The 25,990-nt window shown below is 42.8% G+C and overlaps 1 pseudogene; it reads left to right on the plus strand.

The window, feature by feature from the left end:
• Positions 1–4,583: 4,583 nt before the first annotated feature.
• LOC126238229 (5S ribosomal RNA) lies at positions 4,584–4,700 on the plus strand (annotated as a pseudogene).
• Positions 4,701–25,990: the final 21,290 nt, after the last annotated feature.

Genomic DNA, 25,990 nt, shown 5'->3' on the forward strand with positions numbered 1-25,990 from the left:
GGTTTTCGTCTAAAATAGGATTGATTACGTGAATACTGAGTGAAAACGCTCCTAGTGAACAAATAGGTTTCACTGGGTGATTTTTATTTAAGGAGATCCAAAATACCTATGTTGGCCACTATTTTTCGTACTTCATATTAATTATTTAAGATGAACTTAGTGTTTTTACATGATGACATTTGCTGTATCAGTGATCAAGTGATATTAACTTTTGTGTGGGTCAGTTATTCAGTATAATTTAATGGGTTGACTGTTTATGGAGACATGATATGCAATCATTGTTAACATACACAATAACTTTTCTATAATCATAAATACTCGTTAAACTGGTTGAATTTGGAAGGGATCGCATACTTCATTAAAGTAAAGCCTTTAATATGTTCCGTTACAATCGGTAGGCGCCGGCGTCTATAACTTCGACACTGTGTAGCGTCATTGGAGGACGTTTCCGGACACGGATTCTTATCCTCAATTTGTTCCTCAAGAAACCCTCTACAACCCTGGAAATTGTCGTAACTTTTCTGGGACACCTTTTATTTTGTTTCCAGTTATGTTTCAGAGTGATTTAACCATTTATCCAATATGCCTCAATTTCTTCCAGGTTATAATTTCATTTCTTCTCATGCGATGCGTCGAACTCTTGTGTGTCCTAAAAAAGTCGATTATACAAATTTCGTTCTGCTGCCTGGCTTCTTCATTTTAGTTAGGGACCAAAACTGCTCCTCAAAGGATTTCAGCAACTGCTACTGTTTTACAAAATTTTATCGTTGATCCAACATCGGCTTTCGCATTTCTGGACGTTACACAGAGTGATCTATTGGGGCGACAAGAAACGCAGAGTAGATTAAGCGCACGTAGTGAAGTCTGTCTTATCTTGCCAGCATACTAGCGTCTGCTTCTCCACGAGAGGTAGAGAGAGAGGGAGAGAGAGAGAGAGAGAGAGAGAGAGAGAGAGAGAGAGAGCAGCGAATTAGGAAGCGAGGTGAGGTGTGTGCACTGGCGCAGTGCTTCCCGATTAAGTCGTGAATCTGCACGCAGCTGGGGGCCGCTGTTTACATAGGAATTGGCCGTAATGGCGGGAGGGTTGGCGCCAGTAATTTGGCGCCAGTGCTACGTGACCCGGCGAGCAAGTCGCAAACCACCGCCACGCGCAAGCCAACTGGCACGTGCTGAAGCCGGCTACCTCTAACCCTTCTACAAAAATTGCGCCTCAGTACTTCAGCGAAACACCCGAGCTAACCGTCAGAGCAGTCATCGTGGCCACAGCAAACTTCCTGTTACATTTAAAATATTTGTGTCAACACAAACGTATAACTGAGTATATCTACAAGGCAATCTTTATCAAGTGGCAAATATGGCTAATTCGTCTTGTCTTTAAATTCTCCTCACAGGTTCATTACCAGTAAAATTTAAGAGAGCTAAGTTTATTGCTATCAAAAAGCCAGGAGAGGAATGCACAGCTGCAGAACGCTTTCGTCCGTATCTCTTCGTAGCTTTCCTTATAAACTGTAGGAATGAATGATCTCAGACTGAATACAATATCAAATTAATTCTGTCGTACCATCTGAGCAAGCTGGATTTAGATCTCATAGGCGGCACTACGAGTGCTCTTCTTGACTGCTCACACAGAAAAGAGGTACCAGGGAACTCAAGACCGCGGTAGTTTCCGTTGACATGTCAGTGGCTTACGACATCGTGTGGCGCGAGCAACTAATATTGAAATTTTTGGGAACAATACTGCACTTCCTACGACTCTAGGTAACCTGTAAGGCAACATGTTCAGTAACTGGTGGTTTAAAGTACACCAAGGTGAGGAGAACAGCAGATGGCATGTACTTAATGGCGGCTTACCTCAAGGCTCTGTTCTCGCTCCGCTATTATTAAGTCTCTTCACGGCAGACCCGCCGAAATTTACAGTGTGCAATAACCTAGCAATTTCATATCGGAGTGAAGACCAGTCTGTGGGTGAAGAACATCTAACAAACAGCCTCATTAAACTTAACGACTATTTTAAGGCAGGGAAACTTAGACCCAAAGCTTCTAAAAGAGGAGTATATATTTTCCATCTATCTAATCGTCTAGCATCAGCAGAGATCACCTCTCGGTTTGGGTTTCATGATACAGTCATATACAACAACAAGCCGGTATACCTCGGTGTGATATTAGACAGAATGCTGACTTACCACAAGCACCTTTCCAGTACAGCTAAGAAGATACAAATCTTCTTAGTGAACCTGGTGAGGAAGCTGACAGGTAGCATATGTGGAGGAAACTTATCAGTTCTCCGCGAAAGATCACTTGCGTTTTTATACTCTGCAGAAAACTATGGGGCACAAGCGCTCTCTTGGGAAAAAATTGACATTCATTTGAAAGCAGTTATGAGAAACATTAGTGGCACACTCAGATCTGTACCTAGATGCTGGCTACCAATAATATCGAACATCTGTCCAGTTCACCTTCATCGAACGTCAACTCTCCAAAACATTTTGCGTCAAATTTCTAAAAGTAAATCAATTGCTCTTCACGAAGATTTATTCTCACTGTCTTGGAAGTGTCCCAGATTCCGAAGATCAGCATGTGAAGAAAGAGTCCAAATGTTGTCCAGCGGTTTCAACCGGGACGCTGATGGAAAAGTGAGTGGCAAGTCACGAAAGCTGAAAACCACAAACTTACTGACAACCCAAATGTTAAAACTCCAGGATTTCATCAACGTATGGAGGTGTGGGTACGGAAAAGGGAGTCAATTGCCGTAAGGCCTTTACATCATCATCAATGAGATCGGCACTATACAGGAATACAGAGAAATGTAGAAAAATAGGTCTGGTTAGCAAAACGACAAGAAACAGATTTCATATTACCTGAGCGGTCGCCATGAAAATTTAACTTCCAGCATCAACAGCGTTGAACGTAAATGGATAAAGTTACAAACTATTTACAATACGCTCTGTGCCGATGAAAAAGATCCGCCGTGGTTCGACAGCGATTTTAGAAAGCAGATACAAAGCCAAAGATAGCTTTACTGCAAATTTAAACGGAGCTAAAATTAGTGCTAGGAGAGTAATGCGTGAAGCATTCAAGGAATTCTAAGTAAAATTCTGTCCATCGGCTTGACAGAAAGTCCTAAGAACTGATCTTAAATTAAATGTGTAAGCGAAGCAAAGACATTTGTCCAGATATTGTGATAATAATGGCATCGACAGGAAGGATGATATAGAGAAGCCCGAAATACTAAACGTCGTTTTCCAAAGTTTTAGTTCCTCCTTTAAATCGTGGCACGAGCTTCAAAATAGGTATAGAAATAGAAATAAATTACCATGGGATAGAAAAGCAACTGAAATCGGTCACCAGAGGAAAGATCACTGGACCTGATTGGATACCAATGCGATTCTACTTATAGTAAGAGGAAGAACTTTCTCCTCTTCAAGCAGCACTGTACCGTAGGTTGCTGGAGGAGCGAAGATTTCCCGATGATAAAAAAAAGTACAAGTCGTTTCCGTTTCCAAGAAGGCTTGTCGATCAGACGCACAAAACTATTTGCCTACATCTCTGACCTTGCTCTCTTGTAAAGTTTAGGAACATGTTTATACTCACGTATTATGATGCATGAAACTATAGACCTATATCTCTGACGGCGGTCTGTTGTAGAAATTTGGAACATGTTTTTACCTGCGTATTACGACATTTCGGGAGACCGAAAAATCGCCTCCTTCCTTGAGTGCATAAAACCAATCCTTGACGATGCAAACTGTGTTAACAAGGAATTGCCGTTTTGAAACACAGAATCATCACTGGGGAAAAAGTATTGCACCATGAGCTGGACCTGATCATCCAGATGGTCACATAATCCTTAGCGGGTTATGGGGCCTTGCAGAGGTAACCACGGGTCCCACGGAATGCCACTATATGGCTTCCCGAATCATCGCAGAATCACCGAATCCCTGAATTCATTCGTGGGACATAAACTCGGGTAGAGGTTGGAGATAGTGTGAAACAAGACTCATCCACCAAATGACTTCCTTTCATTGCTCCAGGTTTTATGGCTTCGGCACCACGCCTTCCTTATACGGGTATTAGCGTCACTGATGAATTGTTTTAGATTTCCAGCTCGCCTTGCAGTTCCCAGCTTCTGGACCTCCCTTCGTGTTGTGTTAGTGCTGACAGTGTTTCCAAAAGCGACATCCAGTTCTGCAGTGACATTAGCTGTTGTCGCCTTCTTGTTTTTCGTCATAATCCCCTTCAGTGACCATCACGATCACTCAGCACGCATTCCAGCATGGAACTTCCAGCATAGTGGGGTAGCTTGAGTCAACAGCTTCTGTTTCAATACAAGGAAAAACCAGTCCAAGTTGGACTGGTTTTTCATTCTGTTAATAGCGGATAATGTTTTACCGCTTTTCCTTCTATGCGGTATAAATCTTCGATATAGTGCCCGTTGAAAAACCAGACACTTCGGCTACCTTGGTTACGAAAGCACTCACCATACGAGCACAGACATTCTAATCACGTTTGCATTCACTTAACTCCGACATAATGTAGTCACAACAACACAGGACACTGTTCTGACCACATCTGACTCTTAAAAAGGCGACGGCCTTGCCGCAGTGGATACACCGGTTCCCGTGAGATCACCGAAGTTAAGCGCTGTCGGGCGTGGTCGGCACTTGAATGGGTGACCATCCAGCCGCCATGCGCTGTTGCCATTTTTCGGGGTGCACTCAGCCTCGTGATGCCAATTGAGGAGCTACTCGACCGAATAGTAGCGGCTCCGGTCAAAGAAAACCATCATAACGACCGGGAGAGCGGTGTGCTGACCACACGCCTCTCCTATCCGCATCCTCAACTGAGAATGATAAGGCGGTTGGATGGTCCCGATGGGCCACATGTGGCCTGAAGACGGAGTGCTGAGTCTTAAAACTAATTGAGGACAACGCAGTTCGTGGTCAATTAGCGCAATGTGCAGGCTTGCCGAGCATCTGCTTTCGTATTCTAGCAAGCATTTCTAGTGGAGTTTCCAAATTTTTGTCCATCCCATGTAGATACATATAAATAAAAAGATAAGAAAATTTCAGTTTCCTTATCTCACTTCTCGTTTAAATACCTTTATTTCGTTTTGACTTTAACATTTCTTCCACTCCATTAGGCAGTCTCGTACAGCAACAATACGTAGAATATTTGAATGAAAAACAGTCTTCGTTACAACTTTCTCTTTTATTAACAATGCGTTTCGTCTTCTTGGGGTATCTTCAGAGTTCAGAACTCTTACGTTCGTAATGAGCGGCGTACTAAAGATTGACATGCGTCTTCTGGAGTTTACAAACTGGAATGCAATGTCTGCCATAATTTCTGTATTGGTCAAACTAAAAGTGTTTAGAACGAGATTTATCATCATTTTTAACCAAAAAGGTCAAGCAGAGCAGCACTCTACATTTACTGAACACCTCAAGACTGCAGGGTACCAGGCACCCATGCATCTCACACTGTGCTCGGGAAAACAAAAAACTTGATTTATTAGAAGAGTTGGAAATCCTTACTGTCGACGAACAGTTGCTGAACGATCAGCTCGTGAGTAGGAACCAAGACTGTTATGTTTCAATGGTGTCACTTTTTAAAATTGTAGATAAATTTGGTTCCAGTCCGGTTTTGTTAAATCCCTCCCCTCCCCCTCCCCCTCCCCCCCCCCCTCCCCAAGTGCTACTTTCCTGGACATTAACTTTTAGAGTCGGGACTTGCTGTTTTAAGAATTTGTTTTATCCGCAGTTACTGGGATGACGCCAATCTTTCATGGTTATCTTATGGCTTTATTTATTTACGGCTGATGTTACTATTTTATCGGCTTGGAGTATTTTAAAGGTTTCTTTATGGGCGACTGTGTTCTGATTAATTCTAGCCGCTTAATTTCATTATAGTGAATTCACCATTTTCAGATCTTTTTTACAAGCATTAATATGCCGACAGCCATATAACTGTTTTGAGCGCCACCTGTGTTCGTCCTCTGCAGACTCTGTATGCAAGCCTCTTTCCATTGCCAGCCTGTGTGCCCTCTTGACGTTGCTGCCTTGAAGTTACTGCGGCAACACTGTGCATTATGTTGAAATGTGTACATTTCTTTGTGAGTGTTATCCTACCATTGCACCATTATCGCCTGCTCGTACGACTTCATTAAGATATGTTCTTTCATTTTGATTATTTACATCTACGTGGATACTGAAAACACACTTAATGGCCTGGCAGAAGGTTCATCGAACCACCTTCACAATAATTACCTACTATTCCTGTCTCAAACTGCGCGCGGGGAAAATGAAAGCCTATATCTTTCCGTGTGATCTCTGATTTCCCTTATTTTATTATGATGATCATTTCTCCCTACGTAGGTCGGCGTCAACAAAATATTTTCGCATTCTAAGCAGAAAGTTGGTGACTGAAATTTCATGAGAAGATTCCGCCGCAACGAAAACCGTCTTTGTTTTAATGATGTCCACCCCAAGTCCTGTATCATGTCAGTGACACTCTCTCCCCTGTTTCGCGATAGTAGAAAACGTGCTGCCCTTCTTTGAACTTTCTCGGCGTATCCGTTAATCATATCCGGTAAGGATCCGCACCGCGCAGCTGCACTCAAAAAGAGGACGGACAAGCATAGGGTAGGCAGTCTCTTTAGTAGACTTTTTATATCTTCTAAGCGTTCTGCCAATAAACCGCAGTCTTTAGTTCGCCTTCCCCACAACATTTTCTGTGTTCTTTCCAATTTAAGTTGTTCGTAATTGTAATTCCTAGGTATTTAGTTGAATTTATGGCCTTTAGATTTGATTGCTTTATCGTGTGATCGAAGTTTAACGGGTTCCTTTTACCGCTCATTTCGATGACCTCACGCTTTGCGTTATTTAGGGTCAATTGCCAATTTTTGCACCATACAGATATAGTTTCTAAATCGTTTTGCAATTTGTGTTGAATGTCTGATGACTTTATTAGTCGATAAACGACAGCACCATCTGCAGACAACCTAAGACGGCTGCTCAGATTGTCGCCTAAATCGTTTATATAGAGAAGGTACAGCAGAGGACCTATAACACTATTTTGGGGAACGCCGGCAATCACTTCTGTTTTACACGATGACTTTCCGTCAGTTACTACCAACTGTGACATCTCCGACAGGAAATCGGGAATCCAGTCACATGACTGAGACGACATACTGTAAGCATTCAATTTCACTACAAAAAAAAAAAATGGTTCAAATGGCTCTAAGCTCTATGGGACTTGACATCTGAGGTCATCAGTCCCCTAGACTTAGAAATACTTAAACCTAACTAACCTAAGGACATCACACACATCCATGCCAGGGGCAGGATTCGAACCTGCGACCATAGCAGCCGCGTGGTTCCGGACTGAAGCGCCTAGAACCGCTCGACCACAGAGGACGGCAATTTCACTACAAGCAGCTTGTGTGATACGATGTCAAAAGCCTTCTGGAAATCTATAGATACGGAATCAGTTTGAAATCCCTTGTCAACAACACTCAACACTTCGTGTGTGTAAAGAGCTAGTTGTGTTTCACAAGAACGATGTTTTCTAAATCCGTGTTGATTGTGTGTCAATAGACCGTTCTCTTCGATGTGATTCATTATGTTCGAACACAATATATGATTCATTATTCTGCTGCATATCGAAGTTAATGATATGGGCCTGTAATTTAGTGGATTACTCCTACTATCTTTCTTGAATATGGGTGTGGCTTGGGCAACTTTCCAGTGTTTTGGGTATGGATCTTCCGTCGAACGAACGGTTGTATATGATTGTTAAGTAGGGAGCTATTGCATCAGCATACTCTTATAGGAACCTAAAATGTATACAGTCTGGACCAGAAGACTTGCTTTCATTACGTGTTTTAAGTTTGATTCACTGCTGTACTGACAGGTTACTCTGTAACTGCAATATATGATCTGAACGTGGGCAGCTAACCCGAAAACGGTTATTGAAAATAAAAAAATAGCGATCAAAGGCTGAAAGAACGATCGTGGCTATCCCAATAAGACAATCATGTCTAGTTTTGATTACAATAGTTTTTTTTGACTGGGTTTCTGCGGGTCCATCTGTTCGACGCTTGCTTCGACCTAGCACAGAGCCGTTTTATTGGTTTTCAATACGTTGTGATAGGGAAGTCTTAACGTCAGCAATTATTCGTTATTAACATTCAGAATCGAGCAAGCTAGGACTATAGCCAAATTTTTGCTCATTTTGTCCCAAGAAGGCGAAACGCGTTGTTAATATACGAACAAGTTAGAACCAAGACTATTTTTAAATTCGAAAACCTTTTCACTTTAGTAACTTTATGTAACGTTCTAAGACATCTAGTCGTAACTCATGCTCATTCACGATTAAATACACTGGAGGAAAGAGTAGAAAACCTTGCGTTGCGTCTATTTATGAAACTCTGTACGGCATGTCAGGAGAAAGTATGCTGTGACAACGTACTGGAATTGAGACGAGCTACGGCGAGCGATGGTACTGTGGTACGAAGAATTCAGTGTGTACTGGTTCTGGAGACAGGTGCCTGCGAACAACCAACTATAAAATAAATAATATACTTAACACGAATAGTGTGTACTTCATAATTTAATAATTAATTACGTAGCTTAATTTTTTCTAGGTGATAATTAAAATTTTAGGTCTGTCCCTGGCGCAAGCTCCTCCACCGTATGACAGCTTGCCTGTGAAACGAGCCGGTTTCAGACTGAACCTTCGCTGCAGACGGAGCCAGCTGCGAGTTCCCCACAGTCCCCCTGGCGCTACTGGGCGGCCCGTCGCCACCTCGCCGCTATAATTACCCTCTGTCGCCCACCGACAACAACTTGACCTGGGAGAGCGCAGCGAAGGCGCGGCTGCGCCAGGGCTTCCTTCCGCGACTCGACTTTTAACCCGCCCCGCCGGCCTTATCGGAGGCTGTGCCGTATAGCCACTAATTTGGCGTGCTCCACTTTCGGAAACTTTCGTTAAGTGTTTACACGCGATCTCCTGAGACGCTCCTATCGGCGCAGTAATGAAAGAGCGCCTCGTTGCACTCCATTTAATGCCAATATCGGACTCACCGGGAAGGCAGCTTATTACAGAATGGCTGCCCCCACCGCCGCTTCTCTTGTTCTCTCCCTCCCCCCACTGCCGGCAGCCATATCACTCTCTCTCTCTCTCTCTCTCTATCTCTTTGGCCCGCCTGTGCCTGCCTCACAGAAAGAACCGTTACGCAGAGTTTGAGGCGCCCAATTATCAGAAGTTGTAGGTAGTGTACGACTTTTTTTTTAAGCGTCAAGCCACACAAATGTTTTTCTTTTAGTAATCAGTCATCTTATTGTTTTGATGCGGCCCATCACTACTTCATCTCTTGTGCCAACCTCCCCGCCAACTCATAGTACTATCCAACGTCTGAAATTATTTGTTGAACGTATTCAAATCTGACATGATGAACAAAATTATAAGCATCGCAAATAGGCAATTTCGACTTTTCTTGAATACGGTCAGAGCGTGCCACCAATCTGTATTAGCATCAGTCGTAGGATATAGCGCGAGCTCTGGACTCATAGATTTGAGGCTCATAAAAAAAATAAACTTTATAAGGCAGAAGATATCGACGAAGAATGCTGTTGGGAAACACGGGCGTCTACTGCACTACCTCGAATGATGCATTGTTAGTAACTCTAGAAATATGTCCACCGGATTTGTACGCTACTGGCCATTAAAATTGCTGCACCAAGAAGAAATGCAGATGATAAACGGGTATTCATTGGACAAATATGTTATACTAGAACTGACATGTGATTACAATTTCACGCAATTTGGGTGCATAGATCCTGAGAAATCAGTACCCAGAACAACCACCTCTGGCCGTAATAACGGCCTTGATACACCGGGGCATTGAGTCAAACAGAGCTTGGATGGCGTGTCCAGGTACAACTGCCCATGTAGCCTCAACACGTTACCACAGATCATCAAGAGTACTGACTAGGCTGGCCGGGGTGGCTGAGCGATTCTAGGCGCTATAGTCTGGAACCGCGCGACCTTCTGTATCCAGAAGGGCCCGTACAGGACCTGCAATATGCGGCCGTGCATTGTCCTGCTGAAATGTAAGGTTTTGCAGGGGTCGAATTAAGATTAGAGCCACGGGTCGTAACAGATCTGAATTGTAACGTCCACTGTTCAAAGTGGCATCAATGCGAACAAGAGGTGACCGCGATGTCCCCAAACACGGATGCGACCATCATGATGCTGTAAACAGAACCTGGATTCATCCGAAAAAATGACGTTTTGCCCCTCGTGCACCCAGGTTCGTCGTTGAGTACACCATCGCAGGCGCTCCTGTCTGTGATGCAGCGTCAAGGGTAACCGCAGCCATGGTCTGCGAGCTGATAGTCCTTGCTGCTGCAAACGTCGTCGAACTGTTCGTGCAGATGGTTGTTGTCTTGGAAACGTCCCCATCTGTTGACTCAGGGATCGAGACGTGGCTCCACAATCCGTTACAGCCATGCGGATAAGATGTATGTCATCTCGACTGCTAGTGATACGAGGCCGTTGGGATCCAGCACGGCGTTCCGTATTGTCCTCCTGAACCCACTGATTCCATAGTCTGCTAACAGTCACTGGATCTCGACCAACGCGAGCAGCAGTGTCGCGATACGATAAACCGCAATCGCGATATGCTACAATCCGACCTGGATCAAAGTCGGAAACGTGATGGTACACATTTCTCCTCCTTACACGAGGCAGCACAACAACGTTCCACCAGGCAACGCCGGTCAACTGCTGTTTGTGTATGAGAAATCGGTTGAAAACTTCCTCATGTCAACACGTTGTAGGTGTCACCATCGGCGCCATCCTTGTGTGAATGCTCTGAAAAGTTAATCATTTGCATATCACAGCATCTTCTTCCTGTCGGTTAAATTTCGCGTCTGTAGCACGTCATCTTCGTGGTGTAGCAATTTTAATGGCCAGTTGTGTAAATTAGGAAAAGAGAGCACATTATTGGTTAAAGAAAGGCGATCAAATGGAAGTGTGAAAGATACGAGGGGCGTTCAGAAAGTAAGCTCCGATCGGTCGCGAAATGGAAACGACTATGAAAATCCGATAAAGCTTTGCACAGATGTGTTGGGTAGTGTCTCTAGTATAACCCCAGTTAGCATCACGTCGCTCTTCTCATTTCTGAGCTCGCGGTGAGTGCGTAAAGATGTCTAGAAAATAGTGTCTGCCGCCAAGTACGAGGGCCTGGTGAGAAATTTCGCCTGAAGCTATGCAGCTAACATTACATAACTGTCGTGCTGTTTCTTCTTCAAGACAATTCTCAGCCGCATTCTGCAGGGGCAATGAAGATGCTCCTGCATCGTTTTCAAATGGAAATGTGAGATTACCCACAATACAGTCCGCAATTGTCTCCCCCTGAGTTTCATTTCTGGTCACATGAACCGCTGTCTTTGAGGACAACATTTTGACACAGACAACGAGGTGTAGGCCAGCGTGGAGAATTGTCGGAAAGCACTGGCGGCTGCCTTCTATGATGAGGCTATTGAAAAGTTGGTACAACGCTATGACAAAACTCTAAGTCAGAACGGCGACTACGTAGAGAAGTAGCTGAAAGGTGTAGCTAATTGTTACAAGTAAAACATTTCTGATGTTCACTGTGGTTTCAATTTGGCAATCAATCGGAGCTTACTTTCTGAACAGGCCTCGTAGTTTCACGCGAGGCCAGCACAAAAAAGGTAATACAAGATCGCATGTTGCAGCTCTTTCGATATGAATGGGATACATCAGGCACTGGAAAGAGGACTACAAACTGCTCCCTAACATCGAGATTTATTGAGCCGTCGAGTGGACTGATAAGTCACCTGAATGTTCGTGCCCCGTATGCTGTGGTACCTGTACAAAATTAAAAGTCAAATTAGTGATGGTTGCACCTGCGCCATTGTGGCCATTCCAGAGCACACATAGTGGGACTGTGTGCTCTAAACGAAGATGCAGGGTAGTGGCCGTCAGGTATTAAGGACGCTGGATCCCAGAGCAGCAGAGGAACGAATCGACTTGGTGCATCTTAGACTGCACTTCAGCCACGGTATCCACGAAGTCAGTGGAGGACTTCACAAGGAATTGAACGACACTGTTGTGTGCTGCCATCCCGGCTAGACCCGACCAGGTCGGGTTGACAGAGGGGATAGAGAAGATTCAAAGAAGAGCGGCGCGTTTCGTCACAGGTTGGTAAGCGTGATAGCGTTAGGGAGATGTTTAGCAAACTCAAGTGGCAGACTCTGCAAGAGAGGCGCTCTGCATCGCGGTGCAGCTTGCTGTCCAGGTTTCGAGAGGGTGCGTTTCTGGATGAGGTATCGAATATATTGCTTCCCCCTATTATACCTCCCGAGGAGATCACGAATGTAAAATTAGAGAGATTCGAGCGCGCACGGAGGCTTTCCGGCAGTCGTTCTTCCCGCGAACCATACGCGACTGGAATCAGAAAGGGAGGTAATGACAGTGGCACGTAAAGTGCCCCCCGCCACACACCGTTGGGTGGCTTGCGGAGTACAAATGTAGATGTAGATGTAGATATTCTACAGATGGAGGGAACCCAACTGAGGTAGGCGACCACTGAATGAAATGGTTTTACAGGATTCTACATTGCACTGGGCAAGTGATCAAAGCGTGAACTGGAAGACGTTACAGTGAAACGTGGTAACACTTCTAAAGTGCAGACACTGCTGATGCTGCCCTAACCCCCAAGGAATCTAATAGACAGTGCTGTTGACGGCGCATTATGAGAGCCAATCCAGCTGCGGAAATGAATATGAACAGTTTAGAGGCACCCTAAGAAATGAACATAAACAGAACAGAGTTCGTAACACAAAAGTAATATTAATAGTTTGGTAAATTGTTAAGATTTTTTATTGTGGTTTTGTAGTGGTGCATAATTACTGAAGTAGTAGCATTTTTTTAATATTTATAAATACCAGGAACAAATAATTAATACAGACTTTTATTACTCTCCGCAGAAGTATAATTGTATGGTCTACATTAGCTTCCTAGATAAGACTGCAATGTGAAGAACAGATAACTAAATATTCAAATCTCTGTCTTGTAAACAAGTATAACCTTTGTCGCTCCCTCCCATACCATAGACGTTATTTCCTGATGTCTTAACACATCTCCTATCACCCTATCCCTTCTTCTTGTCACTGTCGTTCACATTTTCTTTTCGTCTCCGTTTCTGCAGACTACCACCATATGTTATGTTTTCAGTCCACCTAATTTTCAGAATCTTTCTACAGCACCACATCGCAAACGCTTCAGTTGTTATCAGTTTCTACCACAGTTCATACCTGACTCGATACAATGCCCTCCTCCAAACGCGCATCTTTAGAAATTTTATCTTCAAATTAAAGCCTGTGTTGATACTAGCAGTAGTACGTGATACTAACCGTAGTACAGGTAAACGGGTATTTACCCAGATGGCGGCTGGATAGGCAACCCGCACAATAAGATAAGGGTCAACAGCACTATAAGGGTAACCACTAGGTGTAGAATGGCAGGAAATCCAAAAAGCAGAAGAGCTGACTTCTTCCAGTCGAATGAGCGTATTGTTCTCCGTATGTAAACAAACCATCCACTTGCCCTCGCCTAATTTAAAATCCTTATATAAAGTAACTGGACATTTATACTGCTGTTTGGTATTTATTTACGACTTAATGGCTGTAATTTATGTCCCTCTCAATCACAACATAGCTGTCTCACCCTTACATTAATTATCATAATTTGTGACCCACAATCAGAAGTTGGATGGCTCTACATTTATGTCACCATTGTCTTCATGACATTCTCTCTCTTTCTCTGAGATAGTAGAGAGAGAGAGAGAGAGAGAGAGAGAAAGAGAAAGAGAAAGAGAAAGAGAAAGAGAGAGTCACCCATATCTTACTTACAAGGGGAAGGCCTCAGACACGGCCAACCGATTCGGTTCAAATTTGGCAGCTCGCTTGTGTACAACCTAAAACGAAGGAATCTAAGATATTTTGGGTCAACACCCCCGCGTTTTTGAGAAAATCACCCCTAAAGGTCATGACGAGCAATCGACTCAAAATTGGAGGGATCGATAGATAAGTAAATAGAGCATTTTTCCTTATCAGGTATAGGGTCCGAAAACGCATACTTTTCCAGAAATCGAGGTAAGAAACTTTTACAACTGCCGCTTCTGTACCCTCATGGTAAACACTTTCCACCGATAGCGTCGCCGGCGCGGTAGCTCATCGTGTTCGGTCAGAGGGCTGGCTGCCCCCTGTAATAAAAAAAACTGAGTTAATAGATCAACTACGAACTGAAACGGGTGTCTTTCGACGTCCGCCCAGAGCAGATACAACGAACGAAAACGAACAAAATGAGATTTAAAAAAAAATAGTGCATTGGCCAAAGTAACTGGCTAGGACTCGGAGAACCCGGGTTCGAATCTCTAAGAAACCTAGCGGGTGTTCTTTTTTTCGTTTCTATTTTTCCATATCTCAATTGATAGGGATAGGAAGGTTAATAAGGTAAGTCAATCAATAAGGAATGATAATGATAAGGTAGGCAAACAAATTTCTCAAACCTCTTGCGATAGTAAACAACTAAAATGTTACTCCAGGTCACTTTACAATGGCTCTTCCAGTCACTGTTACGTGTCCTCACTTTCTTCGAACAACTAAATGGATGGTACTTGTCATATAAACATTCGAAACAAATATACTCACGGAACCAAGAACATCTAATGATTGCACTCTTTAGACAGCTATACTGTTCCTTCCGAAGAGTGGGCAAAAAACAAACTTGGTTTACATTTAAAAATATGTCTTTTTCGGGAATTAATTTTGATGCGTACCACGCATACGATATCATTGCCTGAAAAATCAGTGCTGAAAGTTGGTTATGAATTATGCTGTGAATAGTTATTGCGTTCGTGCGGTTGTGGAATTCCCGCTGGGTTACAAGAAGCACACTGCAATTCTGAACCCTGAAAATAAAGTTTTTAACCTGGCGATAGAAATAAACATCACACGGCTGGCACACAGGTGTGCAGTATGGCGGGATTACGTTTGCTGTGCACGTCGGCTGACCCTCGCCATATATAAACATTGTGTCATATATTGTAGTATTAATTTGTCCACTCCAGAAATCCGATATTAGACAAAACTTGTTATCAGAAACGTATGGTTTTAAAACATTCTCAAGAAATGTTCTGTAAATCGCATTCGTCAGTTTCCTGGATTTGTAGCAGGTAATGTAAACATTTTCCAACGAGTCGGTTAAACGATTGACCTCTTCTATAACCCGAGGACCAAATTTAACATTCGTTTCTTGTAAACACAGGAAAACCTTAGGCAAAACTTTTCCAGAGGCTGTGATGGCATATTGCGCCGTGTACGAATGTGTTCGTTTGTTTTTACTACCAACTGCGACATGGGTTCGTTTTTCTCCCTTATGCGATAACGCGCGTCGAATGTTCACCCGATACTCGCATCCTGTTTGATCGGTGTTGATCACGTAATCACGATTAAAACCGGTCATCAATGACGCCGTTTGCCTGCTGAAAAGAGTCGCCACTTTCTGTATATCCTCTATATTTTGTACCTCCTTATGAGAGACGTATTTAGTGACGTGCGGTAACTTCCCGCTTGCCATCGTCTGTGACAGGCTCCCAACTATATATTACAGCGCTAGTCGAAGGGTGCACATCCTCGATTATTACTACAAACTACATACAGTACTCGTCACATGTTTCTTACGGAAGAACACTGTATTCATTCACAAAACGTATTTCATTCGGCAGATTAACGATGGAAAAATCACTACATGTATCCGCGAGGTTCGCGGCAGCCTAATGACGGAAAACAACTCTTTGCGACTGACTTCTATAAGACTCGTGCTGGACACCTTCACTCTTCCAGGTTCACAGCTATAATATGACGAAGAGGCAACCGGGACAACATAACTCTCCTCGCGTGCATTCTGTCCCGTGCTTCGCTGTAAACAAGAGTCGCGCGGTTGGCTATCTGTGACCCCTCGTGAGGAATTCGCAACACTCTTACTCGGAGTTGCTTTCATGTGACAAGGCTTAAAATTTTAATACTTTAGTAACTCACAGCGTTTGGGAAATTAGTCTGCCTACCTTATTATTATCACTCATTATTAATTTACTTACCTTATTAACCCTCCTATCCCTATCAATTGAGATAGGGGGAAATACAAACGAAAAGAATAAAATCCGCTGCGTTTCTCAGAGATTCGAACCCGGGTTTTCCGACTCCCAGCCGTTGCGCTGTCGGTGCTGTCGGCCAAAAGTGTTTACCATGTGGGTACAGAAGCGGAAGTTGTAAAAGTTTCTTACCTCGATTTCTCGAAAAGTTTGCGCTTGCGGACCCCATACCTGATGAGGAAAAATGCTCTATTTACAATTATCTATCGATCCCTCCAATTTTGAGCCGATTGCTCGTCATAACCTTCAGGGATGATTTTCTCAAAATTGCGGGGCTGTTGACCCAAAATATCTTAGATTCCTTCGTTTTAGGTTTTACACAAGCGACCTGCCAAATTTGAGCCGAATCGGTTGGCCGTGTCTGAGACCTTCCCCTTGTTAGTACAATCTATGCCCCACGGCTGTCAAAACAATGACATCACCATCAGGTTGCCTCTGCCAAATTTGAGCCGAATCGGTTGGCCGTGTCTGAGACCTTCCCCTTGTTAGTACAATCTATGCCCCACGGCTGTCAAAACAATGACATCACCATCAGGTTGCCTAAAAGGAGTATAATACTACAACATTACTGCTGTTGTGTAAAAGTAGCGGTAAATTTTAAAAATCCAATTAGAAATATTTATACAGTCATGTATGTACAGTAAAAAACACACACAGTAGTTCACACATGGATAAATTAAACTCGCATCCCACGTTTAAACTACGCTGACGAAAAGAAAATCCCAACAAAGAAAATAAGTAATGGAGCTTAATGAAATTTCGGAAATATTTTTGTCTAGGTAACATATTTAAGTGATTAACATTGCAAGATCACAAGTTAAAAGGAGCGCGAGGTAACCTGCTGCAAATATGCAATGCTTGTACATTAATAACCGGTGTAGCTTTCAAAATGATGGAACACTGCAATCAGTCATTCTTTCGTTTCAGGTTTTATTAAACAAATCTAGATTTCGGCTAGCTCCCAGCCATTATCAATGCACTATTTCATACTTTCAGTGCATGTCCTAGGACGTCAGTCCTCTGTTGTTCGGGCTTCTGTCGCAGTTCGTTCAAGACTACTGTGTAATGAAGTACGAACAACAGGGGAGTGATGCGTTGAAATCATGAAATAGTGCATTGATAATGATTAGCACTAGCCGAAATCTATATTTGTTTAATAAAACCTGAAGGGAAAGGACGACTGATCACTGTGCTCCATCATTTTGTAAGCCATACCACAGTCGTAGAGTGCATCCACGTCCCTAATGGAAGATAACTTGAACCAGTGTAACTGCCAGAATGTTGAATGTAAGCTTGCAAGCGTGCATGAATTGTGTTGTACATGTGCCGTATGTCAGCTTCCGGGCCGGAGTTCCATGCCTGTTGCACTTGGTTGGTCAATAAAGGGGAGGTTAAACCTGTTTGTGGATGTTCCATATGTGCTCGATTGGAGACAGATCTGGTCACTGAGCAGGCCAAGGCAACATGTCGACTCGTAGAGCATGTTGGGCTACAACAGCGGTAAATGGTCGAGAGTTATCCTGTTAGAAAACGCCCCTGGATTACAGCTCATGAATGGCAGCACAGCAGGGCGAATCACCAAACTGACGTACAAATTTGCAGTCAGGGTGCCTGCGATAAAAACGAGAGTGTTCCTACTGTCATACAAAATCGCACCCTACACCATAACTCCAGGTGCAGGTCCAATGATTCTGTCATGCACACAGGTTGGATGCAAGACTTCTACTTGCCTCATTCTAACCAACACACAACCATCATTGGTACCAAGGCAGAACCAGCTTTCGTAAGAAAACACAACTACCTTCCTGGGGGTGTTATTACGGCGGGAGGTACTGAATCCAGTTAATTTTGGCTCGCTGCACACGATTCTGCTTATTTCACGTGAAAATGGCTGTGAATGGCAGGTTACGTTTGGGGCCTAAAGATGACATCATCTGGTGTCGAAACTGGTAGCGTGTATTAAAGAGAATAAACAACGTAGATTCAAATGGAACCGCTGGCTTTGTTATCATTATTCAAGTACTTCGCATGCACCTGCAGTACCACTTTTCTTGATGGATTACCAGAGATAAACCTCTGTCTTCACACTCACCACTAAATTCAGCTACAGGGAGGCAGCAGTCGCCATTTTACCTACAAAACGTTCGAGAAGTGCGCAAGCATTAAGTTGCTTTCATCTTTAGTGATGTGCACTCTATATTCTGCATACACTATCCGATCTAAAGTATCCAGACACGTACTAGTGGTCAAAACACGTGTTATCTTTCAAAAGAAAATCTTACTGGAAAGGCTTAAGACATGCACCCGGGGCTTGCGATGCATTGTAACTGTTTCATTTTCAGGTATTGTAGCATAATAGTCTCAGTGATTCTGTCGGAATCTGATCTTTATGGAACAGTACAATAATGTCATTATCCTCATTACATCACGAGCAAGGGTGAAGTGAAGATGCATTTTATCGCCACAACACTGTGAAGATGCAGCGAATCTATACTCTTGTTCGCCCTATTCTCAACTGTTGCTGCACGGTATGCGACTGTTACCAGATTGATGGATGACATCAAAAAAAATTTTTCAAAGAAGGATTGGCTAATTTCGTAATTATCGCAAAATGGATGCGAGGCCTGTATGTAGAACTGCACGCCATTCAGGAACGATTTGCTTTATTACACTGATTCGTTTTAGCACTCAAAAAAATTCGAGCTTTGTGTCAGATTTGCGAATGAATTCGGCAACTTCTTAATAGATGCATGTATACCTACTAGTGGCTACTGATATGGGTTACAGCATTTGCATCCTAGCTTTTGTTGTCCTGATTTTGAAATTCATTCTCATTATTGTCATCAGCACTTCTTTTTCTATAAAGTTACGTCACAGTTTGGCTTTTACAACAGTGTACTCAACCCTCGATGCTTTTCCATAGTGGTAAACACGAAGTTGGCAGTTTCCTATGGCTTCTGCGTGCCAATGGCAGCAAAGACCTGCTACATATTATAAGAGTTCATTCACACTAGATAGTAACTTTCGTAGCACCACCAAGGCCATGGACTCCCAATAGGGCACTAGCTTTCTCCTCTTTTTAGGTCCAAAATGCTGACACTATCATAGTGATGAGAAATTTATAATCATACTAGTGTATCACGACAAGCAACCTGCATGTGATTTACAGGAACTTTAAATTAATTTCTGTAGAAGAAATAAACTGTATTTCTGAGAAAATCCTAATGTTTATACAAAACTGTACGGAAAGCCAATTGTGTAAGAAAGACAGTCAGTATATCTTCATATCAACTCTAATTTCACTTTCTGATCTTTCGTGAGACATTCGTGGGAAGAAGTAATAATTTTGCTCAAAAGACACTCTCCTGTTTCTTTCCCAGCTATATACTTCACAGTGATAAATAAAACCTCTTCTGTAGCACCTAACACCAATGGAGATGCATCGACTACATCATCACGCATCACATACATGCCGTTCTCCATTGTATCTTGGTTGTCCCTTCTATTAATCGAACCCAGGCTGATGAGCAATACTGAAAAATCACTCAAACAAATGTTTTGTAAGCCACTTCTTTTCTGAATTTATTTCATATCCTAAAGATTCCTCCAATTAAACTCAGCCTGGCATATGTTTTTAGTTGATGTAGTCATTCTACTTTTGATCAGTCCAAATGGTTAGTTTCGTGTACGTATTTCACGATTCAAAATATGTGTAACGGACAGCTAATTGGTATTGGGAAAGAATATTACAGCACTGAGAAGCCAATTAAAGCGTATCTGAAGGAGTCAATTTGTACATGATATATATCACTCTCCACTAACCTAACATCACTAATGTTGAGTGCTACTTAAGTAAATAAATTAGTGAAATCAAAGTGAACTAGAAATTAGAATATAAATGAAAAACTTGGTTTAGTTTAGAGAGTTACATACTCGCAAACAGCGGGCCGAACGGCGGAACAGAGGACACAATGACCGTGAAGTCAGCAACTTCCACATAAGCGGGCGCTGTCGATTCAGCCGTCAGGGCATCGCCCGACCGGCTCACGTGTTTCTCAGTTGTCGTATGTGAGCAAAGGCCCTCGCCTACATCCCAAGAGCCAATGACCGACGTAAAGAAGATTCTTCGAGAAGCTATTCAACGTGACAGAAGAGGCAATGACCGGCTCACGTGTTTCTCAGTCGTCACATGGGATCAAAAGCCCTCACCTACATTCCAAGAGCCAACGACCGACATTAAGAAGATTCTTCGAGAAGCTTTTCAACGTGACAGACGAGGCAATGACCGTGAAGTCGTTCACCTCCAGTAAACTGAAGTGAATAAATACGCGAGACGCAGTGGGCCAGACAGATGAAGGGGAGGAAGTCAGATGAAGACAGACGAAGACGGAGTCGAAGACGGAGACGGAGACGAGAGACGAAGAAGACGAAGAAGCGTAGCAGTAGTTTTCAGTCAGTTTCGGTGCTGAAGACCGTCATGTAAGAAGAGTCTGCATCATGCACAGACGAACCAAGTCTGCCGCTGTAATGGAATAGCAAGCAGCCGCCGTAGCGCCAGAAGACAGAAGTTAAAAGGTATTTGAAGTCTGGTTTTTACATACCCGGGTGACTCGTGAGGACGGGAAGGAGACGGCCTCACATCAGTAGTCACCTGTGAGCTGGGATGAAGACCTGACAGCCGAAGACTGGCTAGCGGGAGTCCGTGGTTCGAGTCCGGGACATTGGCCTTCCCCCGCCGCGCCGCTCCGCTGGCCGACGCAGAACACACGCGGCCGCTTAGAGAAGAGAAACACTGGGACGCGACACCCAAGGTATCATCCGATGCACGATTTCGCTCGCAATAATTAAACGGGCCACCTCGCGCTGCGCTTCTCCAGTCAACTGAGCGAGACAGCGACACGAGATACACACCGCTACGCGTAATCAGACGCCGCCGCCGCCGCCGCCGCCGCCGCCGCTGCCGCAGCAGAAGACTTCACAAACGACACAGCTGCCGCTCTCCGAACCAGAACATCCCGTAAGATAAAGTTGTAAAAATCTTCAATAAAAGCTATCTTATGTAAAAATGATGTTTCATTCGACCTCATACCCGAGCCAAGAAAGAACCCACCCTGCCCACATGTTGTTAAGAGAGAAAAGTTAAATTATTTAATATTTTCACCCTGACAGAATGCTTTAGAATGCTCATCCTGACAATTGACTAGCATCCAAAGAGAAAACCCAGTTACATTTAGTGACAGAAGTGCCACATTTAGTATCACAACTGTTACATTTGGTATCAGAAGTCGTTATAGTTGTTACATTTGGTGTCAGAGAAAAAACCCTTGGCTCAATATGAGGTGTGAGTGACAGTCACTAAAGGTCCACAGTTAGTATTGTTTAATGTGTGAAAGGATAGAGGTTTGCATAGCAGTCGTAATATTTCCTCTATTTAGAAGTGTATTCTCTCTCATGATATTAAGAGTTTTGTCGAAAATATTTAAACATCTTTTTTATTCAGTGTGGTAAGATTGTGTAACTAATAGTGGTAAAATGATGACACGAAATCGTACAAAGTCAGAGTCAGCACCACAAGCGGTTTCTACTGATGAAGCTATTCAGAGCTTAGTTAATCAAATAGAACAGCTTAAAAGTGATAATAATGCATTATTTAAACAGTTGAGTGAGGTTAGGCAAACCAGTTCAATCCCTCCCACCCTAGATTCCTCAGCAGCAGCCTTAGTAACTCCTTTTTCAGGTAAACCTGGCGAAGACATAACAGCCTTTTTTGATGATTTAGTAGCAGCTGCAAAGTTAGGATCATGGTCAGATGAACAGCTCTTACAAATGACAAAGTTACGATTGACAGGAGAGGCTAAAGCACACGTCTTATACCATGAAGAATTACGGAATGCTCCAACATTTGAGGAATTGAAGAAAGGATTGCTTAAACGTTTTCAAAAACAGAACAGCTGTAGATTTTATAGGGAACAGTTAAACACTATCACTCAGAGGCAAAACGAGTCGTTAGAAAGTTTTGTAGATAGGATTAGAAAAGTTAATATTAACACCTATCAGTTGACAACTAGTGATGAAGCAAATAAAGTTATTTTACAAGAGGCAGAAGATAGAGCTCTGGATACATTTTTACGTGGGTTACCTCCTGAAACGTCTCGTCGTGTCAGGGCAGAGTTTCCTAAAAATTTAGCAGAAGCTGTATCTGTGGCGACAGCTTTCGAAGAAATAGACATTGCCACCAGATACAAGGAGAAGCGAAATGTATTTTCAGCAGGAGTACGATGTTTTAGGTGCGATCGACAGGGACATATAGCAAAAAACTGCAGACAACCTCAATGCACTAATTGTCAAAGAATAGGTCACACATTCAAGGAATGCAGGTCTAAGAAAGTGTTTGGAAATAGAAATCAGTTAAACTCCAACGGGAATGTCGGAACCGCCGCCAGGCGTTCCCAATAAAATTTCATGCCATTAAGGCGAATGTGAAGGCGGAATGCTGGTTATCTGCTACCATACAGGATAAAGAGACAAGGATACTAGTGTATACAGGCGCAAACGTATCAATAGTAAGTAATGAATGTATTGGAGAAAAGAAATATGACCCTCCAAGGTATAGATTGAGTGGAGTAGGAAGAGGTAGAGTGAAGTCATTAGGATGTACATCATTGATTTTCTATATTCACGGTGTACAATTTCAAGAAGATGTAGAAGTGGTAACAAAGGTAACTGACGGGTACGATGCGATTCTAGGACTGGATTTCCTGAATAAACATCACGCTAAAATCGACCTCAGACAGCAAACTGTAGAACTTAGCGGAATAGTGTTTCAGCTAGGTGACACCGCTGCAAAGGGCCCTCTGCCGCAAGATTTCCCCAACCGGAAGGCGAAATCAACTATACTGCGTGCAACGTCCTTGAAGGTTGATTCGCGGGATCAGATACCATCTGGCTCAGGAAAACTTTTCTGGATGACCGTTGACCCCGAAGTACCTACAGATACAGTGTGTCTAATAGAGCCTTTAGAGGAAAATGAGGAATTAGATGTATCACATTGTTTTGTACGTAGAAGTGTTGTACGGGTTCAAGACGTTGAGGGAGAAAGAACAGTACCGGTACATATTGACAATTTCGGAGTGGAGGACAAAGAGTTGCATAAGGGAATATTAGTAGCTACAGTCAGTACTTTTGAAGAAGAAGATTTCATTTGGTCAGATATTAATGATGGTCAGAAACCAGACGCCTATAAAACCGCATTACGCCAGAAGATTGAGCATTTGCAAGGAAAGGATAGAGACACGATAGAAGCAGTTTTAGTTGAGTTTCAAGATTTATTTGATGCAGAAGGTCCACTGCCAGCAACAGATATCACACAGCATAGGATCCCAACAGGAAATAGCCCCCCAGTTTATAGGAAGCCTTATAGAGTTCCGCATCACTTACAGCCAGTACTGGATGAATTTTTAGAACAGCATCTAAAAGATGGAATTATAGAATATTCTGATTCGCCTTATAATTCAAATATCGTAATTATTCCAAAGAAGTCTCCCGACGGTACGAAACGATATAGATTCTGTTGGACTACAGACACCTTAACAAACAAACTATCTCAGATGTTTATCCTCTTCCAAACATTACAGATATCATTGACAGTTTGGGTAACAGTAAATACTTTTCAACAATCGATCTACGTAGCGGATATCATCAATTGGAAGTTGCTCCTGAAGATAGGCATAAAACAGCATTTTCTACCCCTGGAGGCCATTGGCAATTTAAAAGAATGCCTTTCGGTTTGAAAAATGCACCAGCAACTTTTCAAAGACTACTCGATGGAGTATTGCGAGGACTCAAAACTCAGCAATGTTGTGTATATCTAGACGATATTATTGTATTCTCCAAAGACATTAATGAACATGCTGTGCGTCTGCGTAATGTTTTTCAGAGACTTAGAAAAGCTAAATTAACATTAAATATGGAAAAATGTACTTTTGCATTGACAGAGGTTACATACCTAGGGCATGTCATTAGTGAAAAAGGAATTAAAACAGATCCTCGATTAATTTCGGCGGTTAAGGACTTCCCAACACCACAACGCGTTAAGGAAGTACAAAGTTTCATTGGTCTCGCATCGTACTACCGAAAATATGTTCAAAATTTTGCTGAAGTTGCCCGACCCTTAACCCAATTATTGAAAAAGGGTGCAAAATTTCATTGGTCTGAAGATTGTGAATTAGCATTTCAAACCCTTAAAGATAAGTTAACACACAGTCCAGTATTAGCCTACCCAGATTATAATAAAGAATTTATTTTATCCTGTGATGCAAGTGGTCATTCAGTAGGAGTTGTTTTGAGTCAGAATATTAATGGCGCGGAACACCCCATAGCCTACGCTTCGAGACAACTAACAACGGCAGAAAGAAATTATTCCACAACGGAGAAAGAATTGTTAAGTGTTATTTATGGTATCAAATACTTTAAATGCTACTTGTACGGTAGGAAATTCAAGGTCATTACAGACCACGCAGCTTTAAAATGGTTGCTTGGATTAAAGGATCCATCTAGTCGTCTCACGCGTTGGGCCCTATGTCTTTCCGAAATGGATTTCGAAGTTATCCATAAACCAGGCAAAAAACACACGAATGCAGATTGCCTAAGTCGGAAAATAGCACTTTTGGAAGCAACAGGCCGAGATACTGAGGACTGGAGAAAGGCACAAGATGAGGATACAGAATGCAAAAAATACGCAACTCAAAAACAATTTTGCTTTGAAGATGGTGTATTATGCCGTAAAACAAAACTTGGACCGCGAATTGTTGTTCCCCAACACCTTAGACAAGAAATAATGGCAGAGGCCCACGATCATATCCTTGCAGGACACGGTGGACAGCGGACAACCGAAAGACGTGTAGCAGAGCGATTTTGGTGGCAAACCAGAAAGCAGGATGTTGCGCAGTACGTTCGTAATTGCATTGCGTGCGCACAACGAGCTGAACTTTCCCGTTCAAAAATACCCTTACAGAGGCTCCCCGAGGCTTCATGTCCGTTTCAAATCTGTGGACTAGATCTTTACGGGCCATATCATAGAACACCTGCTGGTAATAAGTATGTTCTTACAATTATAGATCACTTTTCACGCTATCTAGCTATGGTGAGTCTCCCAGATCAGCAAGCAAATACAGTTGCCCAAGCTTTAGTTAACAACTGGATACTTAAATTTGGCGTACCTGAAGCTATTATCACAGATCAGGGATCTAATTTTATGTCGGAATTAATGAAACAACTATGCCACTTACTAAAAACACGTAAATTACGCACAACTCCGTTACACCCTCAATGCAACGGGCGCACAGAAAGAGTTCTCGGACAATTGGCAAGATGCTTAGTTATTATATTAACGAACAACATTCTAATTGGGATACGTATTTACCAATAATCGTGTCGGTATACAACGCCAAAACGCATGAAGCAACTGGCATGTCACCTTATGAAGTGGTCTATGGCAGAAAAATGCCGTCCCCTTTTGATGTAATCAGGCAGAAAAACGGAAAAGTCGGAGAAACAGTAAGAGATTTCAGTCGAATGATGAAGGATGTATGGAAAAAGGTTCAAAAATCTAATACAAAGGCTTTGGAACGACAGGAAAGATTAGGTAATGCCCAAGGTAAATATCCAAATTACAAAATCGGTCAGTGGGTTATGCTTTCAACTCCTTATATTGCTAGAGGAAAAACGAAGAAATTTGTAACAAACTACAGA

This window comes from Schistocerca nitens, chromosome 2, assembly GCF_023898315.1.
Source record: "Schistocerca nitens isolate TAMUIC-IGC-003100 chromosome 2, iqSchNite1.1, whole genome shotgun sequence".
NCBI lineage: Eukaryota > Metazoa > Arthropoda > Insecta > Orthoptera > Acrididae > Schistocerca > Schistocerca nitens.